Source organism: Panthera pardus, unplaced genomic scaffold (genome assembly GCF_024362965.1).
Source record: "Panthera pardus isolate Hobbes unplaced genomic scaffold, ASM2436296v1 HiC_scaffold_17, whole genome shotgun sequence".
Classification (NCBI taxonomy): Eukaryota; Metazoa; Chordata; class Mammalia; order Carnivora; family Felidae; genus Panthera; species Panthera pardus.
In genome coordinates this window covers 121,908,241-121,930,837 of record NW_026526732.1, presented here as the reverse complement: position 1 = coordinate 121,930,837, position 22,597 = coordinate 121,908,241, and the positions used below count along the sequence as shown (strand labels likewise).

At 44.4% G+C, this 22,597-nt stretch overlaps 1 protein-coding gene across 7 annotated transcripts in view; it reads left to right on the top strand.

Annotated features, from left to right (window-relative positions):
- The window catches only part of PHACTR1 (phosphatase and actin regulator 1), a 561,384-nt gene that overhangs the window by 278,387 nt on the left and 260,400 nt on the right, over positions 1 to 22,597 (top strand). The window lies entirely within an intron of this gene.

Here is a 22,597-nt window from a genome sequence, read left to right as displayed (position 1 = left end):
TAGCTCTGCCTACTTAGGCAGATAAGTCTTGAGTTGACACCTGAGCCACACGTCATACCCATGTCTGGCAAACCAGCTAGCTAGGACATGGGGTTGTGGGCTTGTCTATAGCAATGTGACCTCAGAGTTCCCGACTCGGGCCCCACATCTCAGGACACTTCTCAGCCTCCCATCCATCCAGGTTTCAGTTGGGAGCATTTTCCTTGAAGTTTTCTAAGGTCCTTATAAGGTGCCTGGGATTAGAGGGATGGCAGCTGTCTGAGCAGGGAGCCCTGGACCTAGACCAGAACCCCTGTGGGGCCTGGACCACCGTTTCTCTCTTTTGGAATAATCTCCAACCCTGTGACTCCATTCCATCCCAGCGCCTGGCATGTGAGGTTGATCAGATGTCCCAAGGAGCTCAGAATTCCCACCATGGGTTGGTTGTGGGCCCTGTGGTCTGTCCCTCGTTCCAGGACGGTGGACTGGCTAGCAGATTGTTCCCACTGACCAGCATGCTAGTGTGTGTGTGTGTGTGTGTGTGTGTGTGTGTGTGTGTGTGTGTAAATCAGCCGAGATCAGTGCTGACATGCTGATTTGGGAGGAATCAAATAGTTTCTGTAGACAAGGACCCTGCACACTGTAGGGATGGCCATGGTTTGCAGAGCAGTCGTGTGGGTCTCCCCAAGACTGCCCCCGACACTGGAAAATTTTCCACCTGCAGAGTTGACCAATAAGTCAACGCTCAGTAATCATTATGACAGAAATACCTATGCAAAAGAATGAAACTGAACCACGAGATGGGTTAAAGACTTGAACATAAGACCTGAAACCATCGAAATCCTAGAAGAAAACCTAGTTTTAAGCTCCTTGGCATAGGTCTTGGTGATGATTTTTTACATATGACACCAAAAATGAGAGCTTTAAAAGGGCAGAAATAGGGGCACCTGGGTGGTTCAGTTGGTTGAGTGTCTGACTTCGGCTCAGGTCATGATCTCGCGGTCCATGGGTTCGAGCCCTGCGTCAGGCTCCGTGCTGACTCAGAGCCCAAAGCCGCCTTCGGATCCTGTGTCTCCCTTGCTGTCTGCCCCTCCTCAGCTCACACTCTGTCTCTCTCAAAAATAAATAAACATTAAATTTTTTTTTAAAACTCCTAGAAGAAAACCTGGGTCATAAACTCCTTGGCATAGGTCTTGGTGATGATTTTTTGAATCTGACACCAAAAGCGAGAGTTTTACAAAAGCAGAAATAAACAATTGGGACTACCTCAACCTAAAAAGCTTCTCTGCGGCAAAGGCAAATTTCAACAAAATGAAAGGCCACCTACTGAATGGGGGACAATATTTGCAAAGTACATATCTGATAATAGACAAATATCCAAAATATATAAAGAACTCATACAAATCAATAGGCATGAAAGAAACAATCCACTTAAAAAATGGGCGGAACACCTGAATGGACATTTTGCTAAAGAAGACGTGCCAATGGTCACCAGGTACCTGAAAAGATGCTCTACACCTTTAATCATCAGGCAAATTCAAATCAGAACTGTAATGAGGTGTCACCGCACATCTGTTGGAATGGCTGTCATCGAAAAGACTAGAAATCCCAGGTGTTGGTGAGGATGCGGAGAAAAGGGACCCCTCGTCCACGGTTGGCGGGAATGTAAATTGGTGCGGCAGCCACTGTGGAAAACAGTACGGAGGTTCCTCAAAAAATTAAAATAGAACTGCCAGGTGATCCAGCAATCCCACTTCTGGGTATTTACCCCCCAAAAATGAAAACACTGATTCAAAAAGATATATGCCCTCCACGTTCATTGCAGCATTATTTGCAATAGCCAAGAAATAGAAACAACCTAAGTGTCCTTTGAAAGATGAATGAATAAAGAAGATGTGATATATGTATGTGTGTATTACATACACACAAAGGAGTATTATGCATCCATAAAAAAGAATGCAATCTTGCCATTTGCAGCAACATGGATGGACCTCTAGGGCATTATACCAGGTGAAATAAGTCAGAGAAAGGCAAATACAGTATGATCTCTCTTACGTGTGGCTCTAAAAAACAAATACATAAAAAATGAAGGTCACAGATCCAGAGGACAGATTAGTGGTTGTCCAAGCTGGGAGTGGGAGAAATGGGTGAACTGTATTTAGTTTTGGTTTTAGTTTAAGTAAATTGAGTTGGAAAAGAAAAGAGTATATCCAAGAAGAATGAGTGAAAACAATGTCCCGTGTTGCTGATTACAGACATTATCTTAAAGGTATTTTTTTCTCTCTTGTAATTACTTTGAGTTCAACTCCGTCCCAAGTCTTCAAATTCAATGGCACAGGTGTCCCTCAGGAGAGGCTGGGACTGTGCCTGATGGATCTAAACATGCGCCCAGCCCAGGAGGTGGAGAAAGTGAAGGAAGGGTCAGCCAGGTGGGCTGGTTGATACACGATAACATGTCTAAGCTGCAGCAGCATTTAGTGACCCTGGACCAACCTTCTGAGCATAAAAGCCACCTGTCCCTTCTTTATGTCCACCTTCAAAATTAAAAAAAAAAAAAAATCTGTCCGCAGAATGCTTTCTGAAAACCAGCAGTACAGAAAAGTAGTCTTCTGGCACTTTTCTGATTTTATTAAAGTATCCTTCTGCTCTTTGGTTTATTCTCTGACACAGTTCTGTTTCTGTATCTTTTTCTTCCTCTAAAAAAAAAAAATCACACAAAAAACTGTAACTGAAGAACTCAAACTACCTCATCAGCATTTTGTTGCCATATGGCGGTGGCTGGCCTCAGAGGAATAAGCTTGAGACTTGGATGGGTGATGGGGCACATTATCCAGAGTGGCCAGCACACTACGGTGAGCACCGAGAAGGAAATAGACTTAGTTTAATTAAACTATCATGTTGGGGCTGGGGGAGGGGAATCGCATGAACAGTATTTTCTTTTTTTTTAATTTTTTTTAATGTTTCTTTACTTTTGAGACACACACACACACACACACACACACACACACACACAGCACGAGCAGGGGAGGGGTCAGAGAGAGAGGGAGACATAGAATCAGAAGCAGTCTCCAGGCTCTGAGCTGTCAGCACAGAGCCCGACACGGGGCTCGAACTCACAAACTGGGAGATCACGACCTGAGCCGAAGTCAGACGCTTCACTGACTGAGCCACCCAGGCGCCCGGTGAACAGTATTTTCTGAACACGCCTCATTTAAAGCTTGCTCAGGATCTCGGATAATGCAAATATCAAGCACTCAGTATGACAAACCTTGTAAATTTCAAACCACAATGCAAGGGTTTCCTCAGTTGCGGCACTGATGTAACTGTGTCAGCATGTGTGTGTGTGTGTGTGTGCATTTTACTAATTTAGTATCTGCTAAATTAACGTATCCTGTTATGTGTTATATGTTTCACTGTTCTATGTTACAGTGATTCACCAATTCTACACACTGCTCGGTGTTCATAGTGTAGCAGGATTCCCGCACAGAGTAGTGACACCGAGACTTTTTTTTTCCAGGAAGCAACTGTATTCCTGCTGGCACTGCTCAGTTGGGTTTGTACCCAAAGAACTGAGCCCGAACGCCTCATGGCTTAATTTTTTTATTTTTTTACTCTTTTGAATCCTACATATGGTCACACACAAATATGTGGTCTAAGTGATCTCATGTTACAAGGTCGTGAGGGATGTTGTCACGTGCGTGTATAACCAGGTTGCCTTGAGGTTCTTTTGTTCCTTTCCTTAGGGAGGGGACCTTACCACATTAGCAAATAAGTGTACTTTTAATCCCCATCACCTATTTCACCCATCCCCTCCCTCCACCTCCCCTCTGGCAACCACCACTTTGTTCTCTGTATTGAAGAATCTGTTTTGCTGTCTGTCTTTTTGTCTGCGCATTTGTTTTGTTTCTTAAATTCTACGTGTGAGCTATTTCTTTTACATCCAAAATCTGCTGGCGACACACACGTGGTTATTTACCTTGTCCAGAAGGTAAACAGCTGGCTTAAAGTAAAGTAAGGAAAAGGATGAGTCCTAGGCTAATACAACACAAGGCTTTTCTTCCCTCTGTCTCCCTCCTCCCAATTCCCCATGTGAATCCATCCCCCAGTGATAGATGTTGAAGGACAAATCAGAGCGCCTTCCTCTTGCACTGTAAGCACCTTGCAAATGAAGCATCCCCGTATTTTTAAGAAACTGAAGATCTAGAAAGATGCTAATTAAATTGTCAGAAAGCTTTTTGCCTCTCATTTCAGTGCACTGCATAACTAGGTAGCCAGACGCTAGATATAGCATTGGAGTGCTATTCTTGGCTGCTCGTATACTTTTAATTATTTAATTTAAGCTATGTCTCAAACAGGGAAGAAAAAAACTAGTTGCAGACCCGGTCAGATCAGTCAGGCACCACAGAAATCTTCAAGTGTCTCTCTCCAATCCTCCTTATTCTCTGACACATCTCCTATCTGTGTCTTGGAAGACCTCTACATCATGCTGCAAATGACAAGTCGTAGGGAACTTTTTGGTAGATGTCAGGTGCCCATATATTAAAGCCTCCATCCGTCCATCCATCCATCCATCCATCCATCTGTCCATCCATCCATCCGTCCACCTATCCGTCCATCCATCCATCCATCAGTCCGTACATCCATCCGTCCATCCATCCATCCTTCCATCCATCCGTCCATCTGTCCACCCATCCATCCATCCATCCAATATTTACCGAGCTCCTGTTTACCAAGTGCCAGGACTATGTTAGAAGCTGGGGGAGCAGAGCAGAGTGGAATGATGGATAGTAAACTGTGGTTCTTGCCTTAGCAATGCTTATGGATAGTGAGGGAGGCAAACATACAGAGATGCAATGAGAAGAACTTTCAGCAGTATAGGCAATGGAACTGACATTCCATTGGCCTGGCCTGGATAGACACCATTGACACTGAAGGCTGGAGTTGCAATGCTCAATTCAGGGACAAGAAATGTGGCCTTGGCCCTGCTTAAGGGAAGGTTCCTCAAGGGTCTTCCACACTTAAACCTGGAAATACGATAGTAAAAACAAAAGTATCTTTTTTGCCTCTAAGGACAGGGAAGTAGTGAGAAGTCCTAAGCTCTGGGGATCTGGGTAGAGGCAGGAATGCCCTTGGGATAAATCAAAACTGCAAGCCTATCCCACTCTTTCTGTGGGATTTGAATGTATGCTACTGATAAGATTTGGGAATCCCAGTGCTAAAAGTGAACATATTTTTTTTTTCCCCCTGGGCCATTGGAATCCGTGGGATACTGACAGACACAAATGAAAAATCACTCTACAGGGAATGAAAAACCATCCTGCTGAGCATAATTTTGCATGAAAAACTCAAGGTCTCCTGAAGAAATAGATCACAATAAGGAGAGTCAGTAGATGCCATAAAGGAAGAATTACAAATAGGAGAAAAATCTAAAGATTATAACATACAGATGCTTACAATAAGAAAATTAAAGAACAGAAACCATCATGAAAGAATAGGTAGCTATGAAAAACAAATAAAAGACCGACTAGAGAAGGAGATACAACATCTAGAAATGAAAAACTATAGTCTTTGAAACTAAACTCTTACGTGGTTGGATTAAAAAGCAGAGTGGACACAGCTGAAGAGAGAATCAACCTAAGGAAGTTACTCACAATGAAGCCTAGGGAAATAATTAGAAGAAAAGTCAGCTGTATTGAGAGATACAGAAAATAATAACAATAAGGATACCTAGGACTTGTAAGTAGGAAAGGACTCAACAGAGCTAATCCATGGAAAAAGAAGGGAAATCTAGAAATAAGAGAACTGAATGGGAAGGAAAGCCAAGATACCATCAAAGACTCAAAAGCAAACAAACAAAGCAAAAGCTAGTGTTTTGAGAATAGTAATAAAATAGCCAAATTTCTGGCAAGATTCATTGAGAACAAAACGAAAGGCAGAACATACAAAGAATATTAGGGGAACACAGTTAACAGATAATTGTCAAACATCTTAAGGGAATATTATGATCAAGTTGATGCAAGTAAATTTGAAAACCTAGACAACATGGTGAATTTTTCTAGATAAACTGTGAATTACCAATACTGACCAATAGAAAAGCGAAATCTCTACAATTTCTAAAGAAATTGAATCCACATTAAAAAAAAATCTGCTAACCAGAAATAATTAGTAGTAGAAGGTTTGCTGGTGAGTTTTGATGAACATTCAAGAGGGCTTATCTTAAGTTATATAAGCTCTTCTAGAGAATAAAGATGTAACCTCCATCTTATACAAACTATTCAAGGAAATAGAAAAAGAAGGAATACAACCCTGGACAAGGAGCATATAAGAAAGAAGTTTTATTGGGGTGCCTGGGTGGCTCAGTGGGTTAAGCATTGGACTTTGGCTCTGGTCCTGATCTCACGGTGAGTTCCTGGAGCCTGCTTCAGATTCTGTGTCTCCCTCTCACTCTGCCCCTCCCCTGTTCATGCTCTCTTTCTCTCTTTAAAAAGTAAACAAACAAAAATCTTAGAAAAGAAATTCTATTAACCAATGTAATGTATGAATATATATGCAAAAATACTAAATATTTGAAAACAAAGCCAGCAAGCTATTTAGAAGTAAGATTCCAAGGCCAATTAGAATTATTCCAAGAATGTAAGGTTGGTTTAATCTAGGAATTCTATTTAGGATTTCACCGCATAATATATCAAAGAAAAAGAAAACAATGATTATCTCAATAGATACATAAAAACGATTCAATGGGGCACCTGGGTGGCTAAGTCGGTTAAGCGGCCGACTTCAGCTCAGGCCATGATCTCCCCCATCTGTGGGTTCGAGCCCCGTGTCGGGCTCTGTGCTGGCAGCTCGGAGCCTGGAGCCTGCTTCGGATTCTGGGTCTTCCTCTTTCTCTGTCCCTCCCCTGCTTGCTTTTTGTCTCTCTCTCAAAAATAATAAACATTAAAAAAAAGAACATTCAATATAACTCAATACACCGGAACATGGCAAAATAGCTTTGTAATCGAGGAAAGAAGGTGCTGTGAAATAAATAGTACTCAGAAAGAAAATGTCTCTGTATTGAAAAAAAAAGTGGGATTTCTAGCTCACATCATGTATAAAAACAAATTCCAGATGCATTAATGACCTAAATACGTAAAGCAAAGCTTTAAACCTATTAAAAGAGAGCATAAGGGACATTTGTATGACTTCATCGTAGGAAAGAATTTCTTTAAAAGTCCAAACGCAGAGCACAACATAAACGGCTGCTAAAAATGGACAAAAATATGAGCAAGCAGTTTGCAGAGGAAATCCAAAAGCTAACAGGTAATCAGGATATAGGCAGGAAATCGCACCCAGCATACTGAGAAGCAAAATGTTGGTAATACCACCAAGGGGTGGTGAGGCGGAAAAGGAAACTTTCATACACGGTTGACGGAATGATGATTGTTACAATCACTCTGAAAGCTGTCAATGTCAAGTGTAGCTAAAGATGTGCGGGTACTATGACACAGGGCTGTTGGAGGTTTGTATTCCTTTGAGAAACTATTGCACAGCAGTACAAAAGACAGCTTTATCTATCAGGATGCTCACTGAAGAATTGTTTGTAATTATCCGAAACTTAGATACCAACTAACTAGCCCTCCCATGAGGGAATTCATAAATGAATTGTAACATAGTCCTATATCGGAATACTGATGCAGCAGGAAATATGAATGGACTCGATATACATGAAATCAACATGCAATAATCTTAAAACATAATATTGACTTACATGTAGACTGTTCAAAAATGATTCTTAAAATGTGATACCACTGTGTCCATTTGAAACCCACAAAGCTTGCCAACACGTACACATATGGTAGAAATATAAAAATATAGATGGGATGTACACACATCAATTTCAAGGGAGCAGTTGCCTCTGCAGAAGGGGGGGGGTGAGAAAAAAAGGGAGGATTGGTTGGTCTTTCGCCTTCGTATCCTTTTCAAAGCAAGGAAACAACTAGAACCCATGTTAACATTTTTCAACCGGATTAACACACACATGAATAGTGTATAATATAAATAAAAATAGTGAATAGTGAATAATATAAATAAAAATATTTTCAGGATGTTAACAATAAATGTCCAGTTAGCAGTAGGCTCCAGGATGGCTCTGAGAACGGACAGCAGGTAGCTGTGTCTGCCCAAGTGTGCTAAGGGATCCTTCCCAAATGGCACTCTTCAGGCTGTGATATGAACAAGAAAGAGACTCCAGGAAGACGGAAGGGAAGTGGGCGTCACCTGGAGTAACCAGGAAGTGGCAGGAGATCTGCAAGGTAGTGGGAGTTGTGGCTGCAGAGGACGATTTGGTCTATCTTTGCTGTAGGTCAAGATTTGCTATCTTAGCAAAGTTCAGCTCTCCCCCCAAAGCTCTTGCTTCTGTTTAGACTGTCCTTTCCCTCTTCCAACACATTTCCCTCTTCTTTTTATGTTTCTTTTCTCCTGAGCCTTCTTCCAGGGGTAGAAATGTAACAACTATCAAGTCAAGCATTGCATTGTTGAAAGACCTTAGCATCATCTACTAGCCTGACCCCCTCATTTCATCCACCAAAGAATGTATGGCTTACTTTGAGGGCAAACCATCCTGAAAGTTTTTACCTTCGCAACTCAAGTCAACTCAGTTGGCTTTCTGGGGGGATTGATTCCTAGAAAAGATTTATGAAGGAATCAGGGGAAGGTCTGTGTCCAGAGACAGTTCATTGTTCACTGGTAGAAAATTTCATGAAAGTAACACGGTGATATATACCTATGGGTGCTTAGTATATTATACATTACTTTCATGGGTTCTTTTTTTATTAATTTTTTTGAATGTTTATTTTTGACAGGGAGAGTCAGAGTGTGAGCGGTGGAGGGGCAGAGAGAGAGAGAGGGAGACACAGAATCTGAAGCAGGCTCCAGGCTCTGAGCTGTCAGCACAGAGCCCGATGCGGGGCTCGAACTCACAAACCGCGAGATCATGACCTGAGCCGAAGTCAGAAGCTCAACTGACTGAGCCACCCAGGTGCCCTGATGGGTTCTTAATTATAAAAATTACTAGGGGCACCTGGGTGGTTCATTGGTTAAGCGGTCGACTTTTGATTTTGGCTCAGGTCATGATTTCACAGTTTGTGAGTTCAACCCCCCACCCCCCCATCCAGCTCCACGCTGACAGTGTGGAGCCTGTTTGGGATTCTACCTCTCTCTCTCCCCACACCCGGTTTGCTCATGCTCTCTCCGTCTCTCTCAAAAATAAAGGCACTTAACAAAAAAGAAGCTGTTTCTTGAATTCAAGTTTTGAAGAGCGAGATGGGGCATCATCTCATCCCACCCCACCCCACCCCCAGATCTGGGGATTTTTCTCACAAATGAGCGAAGAATTAAGGTGAAGCATGCATAAGGCTTGGCCACTGTGTACAGAAGACAGAGCGACATTGATGAGGCAGGAGGATTCAAGTGCAAGTGACGGGAGAAACGAGAGACCTGGGAAGGAACAGCAGTCTGCACCAGGAGACAATCAGAAAGGTTCGGGGCCAGACTGTTGAATCTCAGAATATGACTACACATTCTGGGTCAATTTGAGTCCTTCCCCTCCCCCAGCACCACTTGCAACAGCTCAGGCAAACACAATGATGCCTTTCTCCAGGGTTCTCTGTACTGTTCCGAAACACGGTTTCTTGATTCAACTCTACGTCTTAAGAGAAACGCAGCAGGCTGAAACACAGGGTGCCCTCACTTTGGGGAGGCGGTCTCTTGTTTCCGGACTTCTCTTTAACTTCTCATGTTGGTTTGAAACCTCTGTGTTTCCTGAGCGTCTCAAGCCATGCTTCAGCCATAGGTAAATCAAAATGTCCAGGAGGGATTCCCCTGGTTTATAAGACTGCTCTCACTGGAGTACTGGTCCAGCTGACCCTGGCAGGCGATCGGCGAGGAGAGCATCAGTCTGGATTTGCCGGTCCAGATTCTGTTGACTCCTTCATTCCTGCCTCCAACAATTAGCGATGTAAAGATTTCTGGGCAGTCTCCTCATGTTTTCAAACGTATCCTTATATTTATAACGAACGCCCCCCCAAACTATTTATTTGCATGGAATGGACCCTTTCCTTCTTGGGTTACCGATCTTTTCCCTCTGTTCTAGAGTTTTGAGCCAAGGTGGTGTTGGAGAACACAGAAGCACATGGCTCGTCTCTTTTAGCAAACACAGTATCTCAGGTGAAGGCTCCCACCAGTTTCTTCCTTGACCTGGCAAAATGCCGGCATGCGATACAAAGCATTTTATACGTTTCTGTGCACTCGCATCCTTGGTTGCCAGTATTTATTGGTGGCAAAGCAGCTCGGTTCTCTTTTTCGTTCCAACATTACACATGGACCTCTCTGTGTCCCTCGTTATTTGCATGTTAACAAAACCCGAGGAAACTTTAAGCAGAGAGCATTTCCTGTGATTTATTGTGTCTCCTGTATTACACGCATACCTACAAAAGCCGTTAACAGAAACAGAGCCTGTCTCTGTTTAAAAGTATAGCTGAGCTGGAAGCAGTATCAGCTGTCGGTTGATCATGTACGGTTGTCAAACACTGAGCTTCGTTTGGCCAATGCCTGCTTTGGGGGTTCCCCCTCCGTGAACATAATGGCGGGTAACAGTTCCCAAACTGTGTATCGAGTGTTCTGAACAACTCACGGCTGACTTGATATGCACCATTTAAGAAAAGTGGGGCAGATCCTCATATAAAACATGCCCTGTGTGGGCTCATGAACATATTAGCAGGGAAGCTTTATGATTAATGCTTGTAATTCACATGCACGAATGCCGTCGGAACCCTTTTAACTTTGGCACGTCTGGTTCGGGCTGTGGAACAATGTCTGTGCCTTTCTCTTGCAAGCAAAACAGGGGTGTTTCGCTTTTAAGGTAAAGTTGAGATTAGGACTTAGAAGCGTGAAGGGCTTCTTCGCCTTAAGGGGACTGACAGGTCTCCGGGAAGCTAGCCTGGGAAGGCATGGCTGTTGTCTTGAAATCAAGGGATCTTAACCTGGGCTCCAGGTCTGCCCTGACATATCACCAATTTGGGAAAAGAAAGAGAGTCTGGAAAAGGACTTCACATAGTTAAAATTTGGGGCCAGATTTACTTTAAATAATTTCTGTTCATCATGTTTGGTGGTAGAGAAAAACACGTCGATTTGATGTGTATGGACTCTGCACGTTTCCTTCATTTTTTATCGTAACTCCCAGGTTTTCTAAGAGTTGCTCACTTTTGTCAAGGGTTCAGTAAGTCTGTTGTTTTTTTGTTTTTATTTTTTACTTGCTGAGTTTCAAGGAAAAAAGGGCATGTCTTACAATGTTTTACAAATTACAAAATTGGGGAACGAGAGAATGTTCATTTCGGTACTTGGTTTTTTTTTTTTGTTTTTTTTTGTTTTGTTTTTTAATCCATGTAATGGGAAAGTAGATTTCCTTCCAGTGTAAATGGGCAGATCCTGATGAAGATAATAGGCTTGCCCTTCATCTTTTTTTTTTTTTTTTTTTTTTCTATTTTTTTTTTCAACGTTTTTTTATTTATTTTTGGGACAGAGAGAGACAGAGCATGAACGGGGGAGGGGCAGAGAGAGAGGGAGACACAGAATCGGAAACAGGCTCCAGGCTCTGAGCCATCAGCCCAGAGCCCGACGCGGGGCTCGAACTCACGGACCGCGAGATCGTGACCTGGCTGAAGTCGGACGCTTAACCGACTGCGCCACCCAGGCGCCCCGCCCTTCATCTTTAAGAAGACCTCCAGGAATTTCTTCCTTCCTGGGTTGGCGTAGAAAGATATTTTTACCTTCACTATAGCTTCTTTCCTTTGGGCACGTTTCTGGACAGGAGCACAATACGGTGGAGAAGGGCTGTGTCTGGATGGTGTGTGACTGGCAGTCCTGTGCGTCTGGGCTCTGCCCCGTTCACATGATACAACTTTGTGCACCTTCTCTCATGTCCCTGGCTCCTTCCTTGTCAGATGGTGGTTGGGACACCTCAAATCTTGGAATTGCTGTGAGGATTATGTCAGAGTCTTTTTACTTAAAAATAGAAAACATATGGAAAATATATGATATTATATAACGTTTAATTTTTTTGCATGTTTATTTGCATTAGAGAGAGAAAGAGAGAGAGAGAGAGAGAGAGAGAGAGAGAGAGAGTGCATGAGTGGGGGAGAGAAAGAGAGAGAGACAGAGACAGAATCTGAAGCAGGCTCCAGGCTCTGAGCTATCAGCACAGAGCCCAACGTGGGGCTCGAAGTCACAAACTGCGAGATCGTGACCTGAGCCGAAGTCAGATGCTTAACAAACTGAGCCACCAGGGGCCCCAACATTTAATTTTAATATATGATATCTAATATATTTGTTATTCCATCAATATATTTTATAAATAAGTGTATAAATAAAAATATCTAGTATATTTATTAGTAAAGAGCCCAGCAGTTTCACAAACACCCTGGAAACTCACAAAGTGATGTGTCCCTCCCTGCCTCTCCCCTGCAATGGACTCTTTCCGTGCAGACTCATCATTGTGGCCCTGATTGGGTTTTTAGAGCCCATCCTTATCTAGATACACATGTATGTCTACTCATCTACTCTTAAATTCCAACAACACATTCTGTGTGACCTCCTTTTAGACTCTTTGTAACTTTTTTTAAAAAGTTTATTTATTTATTTTGAGAAAGAGAAAAGGACAGGGGGAGGAGTAGAGAGAGAGGGAGAGAGAGAAAATCCCAAGCAGGCTATCTACTCTCAGCGCAGAGCCCAACGTGGGGCTCTGTCTCATGAACCATGAGATCAGGATCTGAGCTGAAATCAAGAAGCAGAAGCTTAACCAGTTGAGCCACCCAGGTGCCCCCCTTCTTAGCTTTTTACCGTATCCTTCCAGCACTGTAAATAACATTCCTTTTTCATGTAACACGGCTACAAACTGTTGTTATAATAATTTGTGCAGAAATAATATGTATCACAGAGGAAAGCTCTATTGACCTGTAATGTATAAAACTAAATACAATTCCTCTTCAGCATGGCTTCTCTACTGTAAGAGAAAGAAAGAAAGAAAGAAAGAAAGAAAGAAAGAAAGAAAGAAAGAAAGAAAGAAAAGAAAGAAAAGAGAGAAAGAAAAAGAAAAGAAAGAAAGAAAGAAAGAAAGAAAGAAAGAAAGAAAGAAAGAAAGAAAGAAAAAAGAAAGAAAAGGAAACAAAAGGAAAACGATTTTGGAAGCTCACAAGATCACAGGACCCTGGCATGCTGGGAAGAGGGGAACAACTTGGCTTGTTAGAAGCAGAAATATTCCTTTGATCGTTCACTTCACAAGTCTTAGAGCACATCGTAATGTGCTCAGTGAATTAGACCATCTTACTTTCCGTGGAAGAAATAATTTGCCTATCTCACATTTAGACACCTGCAGTACCCATTTAAGATCTCCCCATTGGTGGCTACTCACAGCTACTCACACCGCGGTTATATTTCACGCACAACTAAAGTTCTCACACTGGAGGGGAAAAAGGGGCCAATCTGCATTTCTTGCCAATGTCACGTTATCCGATTACCTTGTTCCTGCACCTGCTCTGTACAAACACAATTGTGATTCGGTCCTAACGGCCAATTACCATTAGCTGATCCTGAGTTTTTGTCAGACAGCCCCGAGGGGCTCACCACGCTGTAGATGCAATCTCGGTCCTAAAACAGTAACATCAGTGAGTATCAACCACAGTCTGTTTCAAGACTGAAAAGGCAGGACTCTGCCAATATAGATGATAGATAAGATCTGTGTGTCCTATTTTTACCCCTGTTCTCCTTACCCCAGCAGCTCTGCTCTGCATGACAGGCAAGGTTTCTATGTCCCGTGCCTGTATCCTGATAACCTTTGTTGGTTGTGTTTCATGATGGCATATGTTTCTGTCCCCGCATAGTGCTGAGGGTCCTCTGAAGGAAAACCACCTTCCTTCTGTGTGTCAGTGGGATGGCTGGGGAAGGAAAAGGATGCTTTGCAGGTTAACACATTTTGGCTCAGCCTTCTAACTGGCAAACTGCTAATTGGGTAACCTGGGAAATTTGTTTAAGCTTCTCGCGCTTCGGTTTCCTGTAGCGTAAAATGGAAATAATAGTTCCATTTTATGGTGTTGGTGTGATAACTAAATAAAGTAATAGATAATATACAAATGCACGCACAGATACACATCCCTCACACCCACATGTTGCTGTTGGAGTAATCTCGATAGGCTAGATTAATCTGCAGTTAAATCGACACCGGGACTTCAGCGGCTTAGAACAGCGCAAGTTCATGTCTCGGGGCGCATGGCCTTTGCGGGTGGGCAGGTAGGTTCGGCTCAGTTCATAACACAAAGCAGCAGCTACAGTTCCTCACTGTAGATTACACTTGGCCACCCGGCTCCAGCCATTACCCTCGAGGGGATTTAGACGTTTTTGCAATCCCGCCACGTATATGAAGATCGTGAATCAGAAATATTTGGAGACTAATACCCATGCCCACTGTATGTGTCTCACAAAACTGAGTCAGTCCTCTGTATGTTAATTTTCTCATTGACAATACGTTGTGGAGATGCTTCCGAGCCAACTTGTAAAGACATCACTCATTATTTTTAGTGGCATCATGCTTTAAATATACCATAATTTATGCAGCCATCTCCTTATTGGTGGGCTTTTTTATTGTATTGCGATATAAGTACACTTAATGGCATCTCTGTGGTCAGGTGCTTTTATTCTGTAAGATCACTATCCAGAAGTATCTAAATCGCCAAAATCAACCTGCTTCTAGAAAGAAACATAAGGCTGTGTTCATATGGCTACACATCTCATTTAAAATGGGATTTATGAGGGGCGCCTGGGTGGCTCAGTCGGTTAGGCGTCCAACTTCCGCTCAGGTCATGATCTCACAGTTCGTGGGATTGAGCCCCGAGTCAGACTCTGCACTGACAGCTCAGAGCCTAGAGCCTGCTTCGGATTCTGTGTCTCCCTCTCTCTCTGCCCCTTCTCTGTTCACTGTGTCTCTCTTTTTCTCCTTCAAAACTAAATAAAACATCAAAAAAAATTTTTAAAATAAGATGGGATTTATGACTTGGAGTAAAATGTAAAGAAACAGACTACTTTGGAACAACAGGCTTCTCACTAATCTTAACCAATTCTCAACCTCTACCTCTTCTCCTCTGTTTTCCCCTGGACATGAGCAGAAATACTTGATCTCAAATTAAAAAAAAATTTTTTTTACATTTATTTATTTTCGAGAGACAGAGTAAGACAGAGCGTGAGCAGGGGAGGAGCAGAGAGAGAAGGAGACATAGAATCTGAAACAGGCTCCAGGCTCTGAGGTGTCAGCACAGAGCCCGACACGGGGCTCGAACTCACGGACCGTGAGATTATGACCTGAGCCACCCAGGCGCCCCCCCATCCCAAATTTTAAAGTGTAGACTGAGAGCCTCCATTGGGTATCAGCAATACAGGTTGTAAAGATGCTTGACAAAGAAAATCTTGCAGAAAATATCCTACCGGACTGATCTTTGCATCCCACCCGCAGAGATGAGATTCACTCTGACCGCATGGCGGAGTTCTTTGGACTGAGGACTAGACGACTCGGGTCCTCTTCCCATCCGCGGGAATGCAGAAAGAGAAAGAAACATCCCCAGATAACACTGCAATCAAGCTATAGGCATGTGTTCCTGACGGTTGTCCTTCAAATCACCTCTTTGGTCACCTGTTTTGTCTCAATCCTTTCCCTCTTCCCTTCCCATTGGGGTGCTATCTGCTTAGTGTTTGTAGAACAGTTTGCACGGAACAACCCCTTAGTAAGCATAATTATCCAAGCCTACAAGGAAAATTGCTTTCTGTTCAGTTTTAGCGGGAAAAAAAGCAAACCCTTAGCTAAAACAAAACAAAACAAAAATCCCATAAACGCGTGTGCGTGCACACACACACAGAAACTGCCCACGCCATTTAGATGTCTCAACCATATTTTTAAGAACTCAAGTTCTAGGGGCGCCTAGGTGGCCCCGTCGGTTGGGCGTCCGACTTCGGCTCGGGTGGCGATCTCATGGTTTGTGGGTTCGAGCCCCGTGTCAGGCTCTGTGCTGACAGCTGGGAGCCTGGAGTCTGCTTCGGATTCTGTGTCTCCCTCTCTCTTCTCTGCTTATCCCCCACTCATGCTGTCTCTCTCCGTCTCTCAAAAATAAAATATAAACCATTTTTTCTAAACGAAAAGAACTCAAGTTCTAAAACCGGGCACATGAGATTGTTTCTTCAAAGCAGCTGGCCCCTGACTGCTCTCTGGTTCTTCCACCAACAACCTGCCAGATTGGAGTAAGAAATAATAAGGGAAAAGCTAAGGCCAGAAGAACTTTTACTATCGGCTCCAAAACCCATTTTTTGGAAGAACATTGTGGGAGAGACCCTTCTTTTAGGAGAATTAAAGTCTGCCATGGTGCGGCTGCTTTCTAACGTTTATCTACAGGAGTGGCATTCAAAATATCGAATAACTAGACTTGCAAGGGTCAGAACGGATGGTCAACCTATTAGAACAGATGCCAGCCACAGACAATGCCCTACAGCTGTGCCAGCGCACGGAGCTGAGTATGAGCTGTCCTTATACATCACTGAGTCGCCTGAAGAATTTTCACTGGCCTCCACTCTGCCTGTGTCTCCTTGCTCAGCATACAAATGCATTATGATGAATATAAAAAAGTCTGGAAACTGCATCCCCTTCTTAATGAAAGTCTACTTCGATTCCATTCCATACTTCCCTTCCAGCGTCTGTAAAAAAGAACAAAAACCACACACACACACACACACACACACACACACACACACACACAGGAACAGCAGTAGTGTGGAACGATTCTGTGTCGGAAACAATGTGGACGTCATTTTTAACCCCGTTCTTAAATACGTATTTCATAGATTAGTTTACAGTTCTGGTTTTGTCATCATACACATTTAGATCAAACTAAGAAAGAAAAATAGATGTTTTTCTTAAATTAGAAATGTAACAGGGGCACCTGGGTGGCTCCGTCGGTTGAGCGTCTGACTTCGGCTCATGTCATGATCTCACTTCGGCTTGTGAGTTCGAGCCCCGTGTCGGGCTCTGTGCTGACAGCTCAGAGCCTGGAGACTGCTTTGGACTCTCTCTCTCTCTCTCTCTCTCTCTCGCTCTCGCTCTCGCTCTCGCTCGCTCTGCCCCTCCCTTACTCATGCTCTGTGTGTGTGTCTCTCTCTCAAGAGTAAGTAAAATGTTAAAAAAATCGTGTTAAGAAATATATTGTTAATCTTTAGGGAGCGGATGAATTTTCGAGCGCCTGTGTCACAAATTACCACAAAGTTGGTGGCTTAAAACAACAGATACTTATCTTCTTGCAGTCCTGGAGACCACAAATACAAATTTAAGGTGTGGGCTGGGCCATCTCCCCCTTCCCTGCCCCAGAAGCTCTCTGGAAGATTCCATTTCTCACCTTCTGCCAGCTCCTGGTGACTGTGTCATTTCTTGTGACGATGCCACACCAGTCTCTGGTTCTGTATTCACATCCCCATCTCGTCTCTTGCCTGTGTCTTCCTCACTGTCTGTGTGTCTTTCAGGAGGGCACTTATCATCTAATTCAGGGCCCACCCAAGTCATCCAAGATGATCTCACTACAAGAGCCTTCACTTAGTTGTCTGCAAAGAACCTTTTCCTAAATGTTCCCAGGGATTTGATGTGGATGTATCTTTTGGAAGGCCAGCATTCAACCCACTACAGGGAAGATAGGAACAAGAAAGGAGACAGACAGGGGCGCCTGGCTGGCTCAGTTGGTAGAGCATGGGACTCTTGATCTTGGAGTTGTAAGTGGGAGCCCCATGTTGGGTATAGAGATTACTTGAAAAGAAAATCTTAAAAAAAAAAAAAAGGAGATAGAATCAGGAAAAAACAAAACAAAACAAAACAAAACAACTAATGGACAGCCTGAGTGTAAATTGTAGAAAAAAACAAAACAAAACAAAACAACTAATGGACAGCCTGAGTGTAAATTGTGGAAAGAAATGGTAAGGAAGGAAGAAAAAAAAAGAAACCTGTTAAGTCTTTTTATAGATTAAATCTGTGTAGTAATATTTACCTAAGCATAGCTGTCTTGAATGGTTCCACTGCTTTGCCTTGTGCTGACATTAATATTTGGTATTTCTACTCTATCTTTCTCATAAGAGCTTAAGCACGCCATGAGCATTTCCAAATATCTACCCTTTGATTTTTTTAAGTTTATTTATTCATTTTGAGAGAGTGTACGAGTGCACGCTCACAAAAGCAGGGAAGGGGCAGAGAGAAAGGGAGAGAGAGAATCCCAAGCGGGCTCCGCACGGTCGGCACAGAGCCCAGTGCGGGGCTCAAACTCACGAATTGTGAGATCATGACTTGAGCCCAAATCAAGGGTCCAACACTTAACCGACTGAGCCACCCAGACACCCCTATGCCCTTGGATTTTGACTTCTCTTAAGCCTAATAACTGTTGAGCATTAAAAGCCGGTTGGGCAGGGACAGGCAGAAAGCGGAACACAAGCTGAGTTCCCAGTTGATCACAAACCGTTTCTCACATGTGGCCGTGGGGAATTTTACGGTTTCCGGTTGCCTTCGCATCATCACGACGGTGGCGTCCTCTGGAAGGCCCGATTTTCACACGCTGCCTTGCGGGGTGTAACGCTCCCCGCCAGGCTAAAGATCATCCTGGACCCCCACCCCATCACCATGAACCCCTTCCAGCCTGTGACCTTGCACACTCTCCATGTGGCCACCACGTCTGTCACCACCCCTCTGCCCCCAACTCCTTCAGACCGACGCGCGTCACCACTTCCGTCGATTCCACGTTAATCCCTGCAGAATTCCCTTTACACACGGCTCCCACTCCGAGTATTAAACGCATATTTCTCCCTGGCTGCTTCTAGTTCTGAATTTGCGTGTTTCAGCTGGGTGGGTTCTGTAAATCTCGTATGTCCTTTCGTTGACTGCCTCCTCTCTCCTATTAATTCGTTATTAAAATTTTTTTAATGTTTATTTATTTTTGAGAGAGAGAGAGAGAGGGAGGGAGGGAGACACAGAATCCGAAGCAGGCTCCAGGCTCTGAGCTGACAGCACAGAGCCCGACGCGGGGCTCGGACCCACAAAATGTGGTCATGACCCGAGCTGAAGTCGGACGCTCGGCCGACTGAGCCACCCAGGTGCCGCTTTCCTATTAAATTTTAAGCTCTGGAAGATCAGGGGTCTTATCTGCTATTTACTTTGAAAGTATGTGTATTCAACTGGTAGGCAATTAATGCTGTTACCGGGCTGAAGCCTAGGGGGTGGTTCTCAAACCCTGATGTACTACTGAGTCACGTGGAAGTCTTGCTAACACGCAGGTTCTGGACCAGACCTTGAGACGCTGCATTTCTCCCAAGCTCTCAGGCGACCAGGATCTGCCCGTCTAGGGAACTGTACTTTGAGTAGTGAGTCTTAGGGCCCCAAACAAGTTTCAAGGAGGGGATTTCCACGTTAAGTGTATCCTGAAGAAGGGATGGGAACAAGATTGCCATGGGGCTAAGTGACACTGAGAGTGACCACAGGGAAGCCTTCCTCACTTGGATCCTCTGGGTAAAAGTCCCACACAGGCTGCATTGAGAATTCCCGTTACAGGTGACATGATGTTCTGCACTGTTCCTTTTTAGTGCTTCCCTCCTTCCTTTTCAAATTAAAATCCCACAGCTCCTGGGTGGCTCAGGCAGTCGAGTGCCCAACTCTTGATTTCGGCTCAGGTCACGATCCCAAGGTCATGGGGTTGAGCCCCGTGTTGGGCAGCACACTGAGTGTGGAGCCTGCTTGAGACTCTCTCTCTCTCTCTGCCACCCCTCCCTCACTCACACACTCTCCTTCTTTCTCAAAAAAAAAAAAAAAAGCCTCACAAAAAACCCTCTTTTCAAGAATGCTGTCGGATGACCGTTTTCTTTCATTATCCATACAGGAAGATGATTTTCTTTTTCTTTTTTTTTTTAATTTTTTTTTAACGTTTATTTATTTTTGAGACAGAGACAGACAGAGCATGAATGGGGGAGGGTCAGAGAGAGGGAGACACAGAATCTGAAACAGGCTCCAGGCTCTGAGCTGTCAGCCCAGAGCCCGACACGGGGCTCGAACTCACGGACTGGGAGATCATGACCTGAGCCGAAGTCGGCCGCTTAACCGACTGAGCCACCCAGGCGCCCCAGGAAGATGATTTTCAATAGCAACAGAGCCGAGCCATGATTGCAAGGATCATAATTCACAGGTTTGTCTTCTGCCGTGACACAAACCCAGATTCTGTATGCACACCTCTCGGCATCAGGAGCCATAGGGACGTTATAGTAATGGATCAGAGGAAGGCTTCACTGAGGTGGCATTCAGGGTAGAGAAGAGGGTCAAGAAAAGATAACTGGATGTGTGTGTGTGTATCTGTCCCGCTGCCTGCTGAGGGTCACAGGAAGGACAGTGCTGGGAGCCACTGGGCACAGCCATCTTCTTCCAAACTCCCGCCAGCATTAAGGTTTATTGCATCCTGGTCCTTTCTCCAGCCACCTTCTATTGTGACAATAGGAGACAGTGCCTTCTCGGCCTCCCGGTTGGGCCCGAGACACTATGAGTCCCACATCTTCTAAGACCAGCGTGGTCGCCTAGAACTTGCAGCATTGATGGAAATGTTTTACCCTCTGCCGGGACTGATTCAGTAGCTACTAGGTACATGGGACTACCGGGCATGTGAACTGCGGCTGGGGCAACTGAAGGACTGAATTTTAGTTTTGTTTAATTTTAATCAACTTAAGTATAAATAGCCACCGGTGGCCAGTTAGAAGCTGCAAATTCAAGAAAGGGAGTTGAAGGAGATGAATCCCCAGCCAAGGATATGGCACTCAGAGGTATACCTTTGTCTTTTTGAGTTGAATAAAGAGCCCCCATAACGGTGGGGCATCGTTTTTAATATTTGAGCCCAAGCTGGCGGTCGAGGCCGTGTTCTCTGTGCTATACCACTTGGCCAATTAAAAGAGAGACCCCCCGGAGCCTGTAGGTCTGGTTTAGTGTTCCGTGAGTGCATAAAGGATTGCAGCGGGCTTAGCTGTTTTAGTAGGACCATATGGGGTTAACGCAGGTCTCTTGGTCCGTGAGGCATTAAGGTGGGAAAAACATGCAATTTAAAAAAAATTTTTTTTTAACGTTTATTTATTTTTGAGACAGAGAGAGACAGAGCATGAACGGGGGAGGGTCAGAGAGAGAGAGAGACACAGAATCTGAAACAGGCTCCAGGCTCTGAGCTGTCAGCACAGAGCCCGACGCGGGGCTCGAACTCACGGACCGCGAGATCATGACCTGAGCCGAAGTCGGCCACTTAACCGACTGAGCCACCCAGGCGCCCCAAAACGTGCAATTTTAAAAAGCCGTTGAAGAAGAGACGCGTCCTTTTTTTCCCAGAAGGTAGTTAAGAGGTGATACAGTTTAGGGGAGGGATCTGAGGATTTGGAAAAGAGAATAACAAAGGTTTGCCCGTAACACAACGCAATGCATTCTGTCGTATACCCCCGCTGATATAACAGAGGGGTCTTTTGCTATGCCTAGAGTAAGAATTATAATGAGCCAGGGACTGAGTGGTAGGAATCGGACACTGAGCAGATACAGTGAGATTTACCCGTGGCTGGTTCTCGGCTGGTCATCGAGGTGAGAAGAGAAGGGTCCCTGAAGGCCCCAGGGGACACCAGGAGAGACTAGCTGTCTACTTCAAGAGCTTGCAACTCCAACACGTGAATTCCACGTGAGTCTCTGGCACCTACTTCTCCAGCAGGCTATGGCACCGCTTGACGTCCCAAACTGCGTCATGAAGAAGAAACTGCTGATTTGGGCGGAACATTTTGCAGATGAGAAGCAATATCAATGAGGGAGTGGTGGCATTGCAATGATCAGACGCTTATTAGGACACGGGAATTTGATATCCCCAGTGGACTGTCGGCATTTTTATGTGGGAGGGGAACCATCACGTGTGGAACTGGCCCAGTTGGAGGAGAGGCTAGCAGTGACTTGCCTTTGGGGGGGGGGGTGTCAGTTACAGACTATTATGAAATTAACTTTGGGGAAAGTTCCTAGAAACCACTAGTGGTGATAATACCTCCTTTGATAGTATTTCAGTGGCCTGGGGGAAAAAAGGGGTTAAGGTCGTGGTTCACAAGGAAGGAGGTTTAATAGGAAGCCGGAGCCCCCAGCCTGGGAGCTAGACCCCCTGGCTCTAAGCACCTGTTTCACCATTCATGCTTTGCATCAAGATCACAGAGGGGAGCTTGTTAAAGCTACAGATTCCTGGCCCTCCACTGACCTCCTAAACCAGAATCCCAGTGCCCAGTGTCCCCAAAGCTCTACTTTTTTAAATGTTCATTTAGTTTTTGAGACACACACATACAGACACACAGAGCACAAGCAGGGGAGGGACAGAGACAGAGGGAGATGCAGAATCCAAAGCAGGCTCCAGGCTCTGAGCTGTCAGCACAGAGCCCGACACGGGGCTCGAACTCATGAACTGCGAGATCATGACCCAAGCCGAAGTCAGAAAGCTTAACCGACTGAGCCACCCAGGTGCCCCAAATCTCTATTTTT